Source organism: Dendrobates tinctorius, unplaced genomic scaffold (genome assembly GCF_039654945.1).
Source record: "Dendrobates tinctorius isolate UK_male_01 unplaced genomic scaffold, ASM3965494v1 ptg000098l, whole genome shotgun sequence".
Classification (NCBI taxonomy): domain Eukaryota; kingdom Metazoa; phylum Chordata; class Amphibia; order Anura; family Dendrobatidae; genus Dendrobates; species Dendrobates tinctorius.
The window spans coordinates 26,572,357-26,579,136 of NW_027361766.1; positions in this window are offsets into that span (position 1 = coordinate 26,572,357).

Here is a 6,780-nt window from a genome sequence, read left to right on the forward strand (position 1 = left end):
CTCGACCTTCGCCCAGAAACACGCTATTCCACTGGTGTTACTGCCCCAACCTCAGACCATCAGGGTGGTTAATGGTGCACCTTTACCATCTCAGGTGACCCACCAGACGGCCCCACTCGGGCTCTCAATCTCACCCTCTCATTGTGAGATTCTGTCCTTGTTCATTTTGCCAGATGGCATCGACCAAGTGCTTCTCTGAGTTCCCTGGCTCCGTTGTCACTCCCCTCATATTGATTGGACTTCGGGGAATATACTGGGTTGGAGCAAGGACTGTGAGGGAAGGTGCCTGAGGGGCAGTGTTCAGGTACCTTCCACTGAAGTGCCCGCGGATCTCTCTGCGCTTCCTAAACCTTACCACGAGTACGCGGACGTCTTCTCTAAAAAATCTGCAGAGATGCTCCCGCCGCACCGTCCTTACAATTGCCCGATAGATCTTCTGCCAGGCACGGAACCTCCTAGAGGCTGTGTGTATCTGCTGTCACTCCCTGAGACAGAGGCTATGTCTCAATATATCCGGGAGAGCCTGGCTAGAGGTTTTATCAGAAAGTCGGTGTCGCCGCCTGATGCAGGGTTCTTCTTCGTGCAGAAGAAGAGCCGAGGGTTACATCCTTGCATTGACTACAGAGGTCTCAAAGCCATAACAGTTAAAAACAAATACCCTCTTCCTTTGATCTCTGAGCTATTTGACAGGTTGCGAGGGGCCCGGATCTTTGCGAAATTAGATCTATGGGGGGCGCACAACCTGATCCGCATTCGCGAAGGAGACGAGTGGAAGACAGCCTTTAATACCAGGGATGGCCACCACGAATATCTGGTCATGCCCTTCAGCCTTTGTAATGCGCCTGCTGTCTTCCAGGATTTTGTCAACGACGTCTTCCACGATATGCTCTCCACCTCGGTGGTGGTCTATCTGGATGACATCCTCATCTTCTCGCCAGATTTGACCTCCCACCGGGGAGACGTCTGCAGGGTCATCGACCGTCTGCGGGCGAACTCTCTTTTTGCCAAGCTGGAGAAGTGCCAGTTTGAGCAGGAGTCCTTGCCGTTCCTGGGCTACATCATCTCGGCCCAGGGGTTGGCTATGGATCCGGCCAAACTGCAAGTGGTAATGGACTGGCAGGAACCACACTCACTCAAAGCGGTGCAGCGCTTCCTGGGGTTCATCAACTATTACCACCAGTTCATACCTCACTTCTCCACACTGGTAGCTCCTTTGGTTGCTCTCACAAAGAAAGGAGCTAATCCGAACACTTCATCTGAACAGGTCTCCAAGGCCTTCTCGTCTCTAAAATCCCATTTTGCTGGCGCTCCCATCTTACACCGTCCCGATGTGGATAAACAGTTTATACTGGAGGTGGATGCCTCTTCCGTCGGTGCAGGAGCAGTCCTTTTCCAGAAGGATGCTCAAGGTCAGAAGCATCCCTGCTTCTTATTCTCTAAGACCTTCTCACCGGCGGAGAAGAATTACTTCATCGGGGACAGGGAGCTGTAGCAATGAAGTTGGCCTTTTCCGAGTGGAGACATCTCCTGGAGGGAGCCCAGCGCTAGAACTCTCGTCCAGCTAGGTGGTCGCTCTTCTCCCGCTTCCGCTTCACCTTTCACTATCTCTCTGGAGAGAAGAACGTCCATGCGGATGCTCTCTCGCGCTCGGTGGTCTCAGCGGAGGAAAGGGAGCCTGAGCCACGGCAAATTCTCCCTTCAGAGAGCTTTACGACCGTGTCTCCAGTTGCTCTTGAGTCAGTGCCACCGGGCAAGACCTTTGTGCCTCCTCAGCTATGGCCGGAGGTTCTTGCCTGGGCATACGCTTCCAGGGTGGGTGGTCACTTTGGCAATAAGCGGACCACAGAACTACTGGCAAGGTCGTATTGGTGGCCGCACATGGCTCAAGACACTAAGGAATACATACAAGCATGCATCTCGTGTGCACGGAACAGGTCCTCTAGACAGAGGCCAGCTGGGTTATTGTACCCTCTGCCGGTGGCGGATAGACCTTGGGAGATGGTTGGCATGAATTTTGTGGTTGGCCTGCCCAAGTCTGGTGGCAGTACGGTCATCTGGGTGGTCACCGACCATTTTTCTAAAATGGTGCATCCGGTGCCACTCGCATGGTTACCTTCCGCTCATGGTCTTGCCACACTGTTCATAAAACATGTATTCCGTCTGCATGGCATGCCGGACAAAATTGTTAGTGATCGAGGTACCCCAGTTGGCGTCCCGTTTTTGGAGGGAGTTCTGCAGCCTACTCAGCATTGAGCTAAACCTGCCCTCCGCTTTCCATCCCGAGACGAACGGCTTGGTTGAGAGAGCCAACCTAACCTTGGTCACGTACCTGCGGCATTTCGTCTCTGCCAGGCAGGATGACTGGGCATCCTTGCTACCATGGGCTGAATTTGCCCTGAATAATGCAGTGGCTGATTCCACTGGTCATACGCTGCTCCTTCTAAATTATGGCCAACATCCACGCGTCCCTGTCCTGATGCCAGTGTCCTCCGCTGACTCCAGGGTGGCAGACTGGGCAGTGGAGGCTCGTGACATTTGGGATAACACTCAGGATGCTATTCGTGCCTCTAAAGAAAGAATGGGGGCATCCGCCGACACACATCGGCGACCCGCTCCAACCTTTTCCCCAGTGACTTGGAGTGGCTCTCTGCTCAAAACATCAAGCTGCGGGCCGAGTTCACGCCGCGATACATCGGACCTTTTAAGGTTCCTGAGCGAATCAGCTCGGTGGTCAACCGCCTGGCTCTTCCTCCACATTTAGCCATTTCTGACGTTTTCCACGTGTCCCTTCTCAAACCTATTCACATGGCCCGGTTCTCTGAGTTGTCTGCCGGGTCATCAGACTTGTCTTCGGACGAGTTTGAGGTTAACGCCATTGGGGGACGCAGGATTGTGCGTGTCAAAAAGTTTTATTTGGTGGACTGGAAGGGTCATGGTCCAGACCTGGGAGCCAGTGGAGAACATCCACGCTCCTGATTGCAGTGAGGCTCAGAGGGGGGTGGCAATGTTAGGTATCAGATTCCTGCAGCTGCACAGTGGGAATCCAGAGCCATACATTCAGCAGTCTCCCATTCCTTTCCGACCGCTCAGGGACCTGCACAGCAATCTCGGTGATCCAGGCGCCCTGCTCAGACCAGCTTTCTGGGTCTGGATGTTGCTGCCACCTCTGGACCAGCAATGGTAGCGCAACCTGCTTTGCAGGAAACCACTCCAGAGGCTAAGTCCTCTCGCCGCACTACTGGGCATGCCCACGAGATGATCTCCCAGTGGAGATCGGGGGTCACGTGCTCAGGTCCTTGTCCTGATCTGATTGGCCCATCTCAGAGGTCTGGAAGGTCCCGGAAGCGCATGGCTATAAAAGGCCCGAATGGCCGCTCACCCATGCGCTAGTATAGACTATACTTGCTATGTGTGAATGGTGATGGATGTATGATTCTGGTGACTGACTCATTATGAAACCCCTTCCCTCTGATATTATGCATGTGGATAGGGAATTAGAGTTATAGTCAGCGCCAGTCAGTGGCAAGCCATACGCCACAGTGCATACCGCACCGCTATACTAGCGTCCGATAGTGTGATGCCTCACGGCACTGTCGTACAGCGGCAGTAGTTACCGCCGCTCTGCAGTTAGCAGCACTTACTGGCGTCCGTGGTAGCGACACCGCACGCACGGTAGGTCAAGACGGACACCGACCTCTGCCTTGGGCCGTGTCCTGTGACCATATACCGTGTGTGCACGCCAGCTGAGACCTGTGAAGCTAACAGGATCAGCGTTTATGCTTTATTTGTACTAAAGCGCCTCTGTGAGTTTAGCAGAGTCCGCTCTGCGCACCTTGGGTGATGTTTAACCCGAGTGCAGTATACCGCCATATAGCGAGTCTGTCATTACTCAGCAGCGGTTGTTACACCTACTGCACGGTGGACCCCGGGCGGCGAACGCACTTCCTATTATTTATATTTAGTGCGTTCCGCCGTCCCTAACATTATGGATGCGGACCAAGCACCAGGGCTTAAATATGACTCATTTAACTGCTGTCACTATTCCACCACTCAGTGTGTCTTGGACACAGTAGTCACAGACAGCTTAGTCATCCAGTCTAGTGAATGGGCGTGCTGAGCTGTGGGTATTTTGATTGACAGCTAGGCTGTCCCTGGGAGGTTGACTAGGAGATGCTGAGCTTTCTTCAGGTGCTCCTTGTTTCAAGTGATTACCCAGCTACTTAACTAAGCTGTCTGTTCCTGGCGTAGCTTTCAGCTGTGTTGTTTGTCCTCTGTGCTTTGTCCTTTGAGTTATGACATTCTGATCTTCTGTTGCTGGACCCTGGATTTGCTTATTGACTACCTGTTTGTATTACCCCTTTTGCCTTGATGCACTCTAACTTTGGAATTCTGACTCTGGACCATTACCTGACTACCCTTTGTCTCTTCTTTCTGTTGATGATGTACCCTCCTGGCTCTTGACCTGGGACTCCTTGACTACCCTGTCTCACAGCTTGTCTGTTAGAAGTGACTCTGCAGCACAACTACACTCCTATTCTCCTGTGCAGAATTATAAGCACAACCTTGGCTGACATGAGCCATATTTCAGAATTTGTGCAAAATACATATCGAAAACAGCAGTCAATGCTGCTCTAATTTTTGATATTCTATAAGTGATAGAGACGGTTGGTGAAATTGTGCAGTTTAAATTCATACAATATAGCAAAGTATATCAATGCATATATCTGTCTGAAAAAAATAATATAAGAAAGTACCAAAGCGATGTTTTAAAACATTTTTATTACAAAAATATATCATATTAACTACAAGTTATAAAACAATAGCTAAATCATAACTTACAAAAGCATAACTTAAACAGAGGTATTTTTGTTTTTATATATGAAATGAATAAGATACTCAGTCATCCTTTAGAACAGAAGTACTCTTTCAAAAAAGTAACACACATATTAACACGTACATGTCAAAAAATGCTACAGAAAGAATTGCCTAATCCAATCATTGTAAACAGCGTTGAAAATGAACACATCTTCTAATTAACATTAAATCCTATTTATATGTTAGGAAAAATGTGACACATATCACGTAACACAATTCTAGCATCTCGGCTCTTTTAGAGGGAAACATATATACAAAATGAAATTGTTTGCAAAATGATGCTAAAATTAATTAAGACTTTCACATTTATGTCCAAGGTCACAAAGTTTTTTTTTGCTTTATATAAGCATAAGGAGTGTGTGTGTGTGTGTGTGGGGGGGTCATTAAAGAAGTATTCCCACAATTGTAAGCTATCCTTCTTCCATAGAATAGGAAGACTTACTTATTTAATAGGAGAAAACTTGGTCATGGGACTCCCAGTAATCCCAAGAAAAAGGCTGTGGATTTCGTGAAATGAGACTCTGAATAGCCTTTGTATGAATGGAGCAGAGGTGGGCATGCTCGGCCTCTCTTCCACTAATTGCCTATGGGATCACTTCATTCTTTATGGCAGAGAGCTAGGTTTATGCTTTTTTTGAACGAGCATTGCATTAAAAATTCAATATGTTTTGCTGGATTTCTACTTGGAGAATCTGTACTTTTAGATAAGACAATGCTATTAAAAAAGTTACTTTTCACACTTTCACCCCGTTTCATTAAGACTGACGATTTTTTTTCGCCAGCCTTAATGGGGAGGCATGATAAAGTCAGACGCTCCTGATTCTCGAAAAGGTTCATGCCTCTTCATGAATCTGGAGTGTCTGATAAGTTGTGTGCACCTCCATGTGCGAAGCCAAGAATCTTACTCTTGTCAGGGACAGGAGTGATATTTCTGGCACAGGGCATGCCACAGTTTGTCATGAATTACAGGAGCTGTGGCACCACACACCTGAAGTGCCCCTTTCTTGTCCCAACTCTGACTATTTTGGCTGCTTACCGAAACTGGTGTAAATCAGGTCAACATTTTGCAACTTTTCAAAGCTTTTTGGGTGTAAAAGTTTTGATGAATCGTGGCCTTAGATTTTGTTTTCGTTTTTCATATACTGTGGGCAAACTCCTGGAGAATAAGTTTTAGGCCACGTTCACACATTCAGTGTTTTACATCAGTATTTTTCAGCTAAAACCAGGAATGGGTGAAAAATACAGACGTAGTGCCCACGATTCTCTTATACTTTTCCTCTGATTGTTCCTCTGCTGATTTTGACTTACAAATACTGATGTAAAATACTGACCAAATACTGAACGTGTGAACGTGGCCTTAGGGGTAGGCTGTGATGAATGCCAAGCAGTGAGATTCGCTGCTATTTCTGTTAAATGGAATAGCACAGCTATATCTGTTGAATATAGGTCTATGGATCTTTTTATTGTATTCACCAGGAGCTTTTCCAGGAAGCACAAAAATCAAGGACACAGCTCAAAAAGATGCTTAGAAGAAAAATACAGTACAAGATGAAACAATTTTAACAATTAAATATCGTCATAGTAACAAACAACCAATATAGCAATAACACATGAAATTTATAGAAACTTGCAAGTCATAAGACCCCCAATTTTTGTAGAATTGAGGATTTGCAGCATATAGTATAATGAGAATAATCAACATGATCAAAAATCACCCTCCCTAATCATTGGAGATATACAGTATTAAACATTCAACAGAATGATCTTCATTTGTTCCTCTGAAGATGACAAAGCTTATTTTGTCCTTCATTTATGTTTCTATGTCTCTGATCTATAGCCCGCCGGAACAATTAATCATCACCTATCCACAGAATAGGTGCTAATCCTCGGTTCAATGGGAGTCCA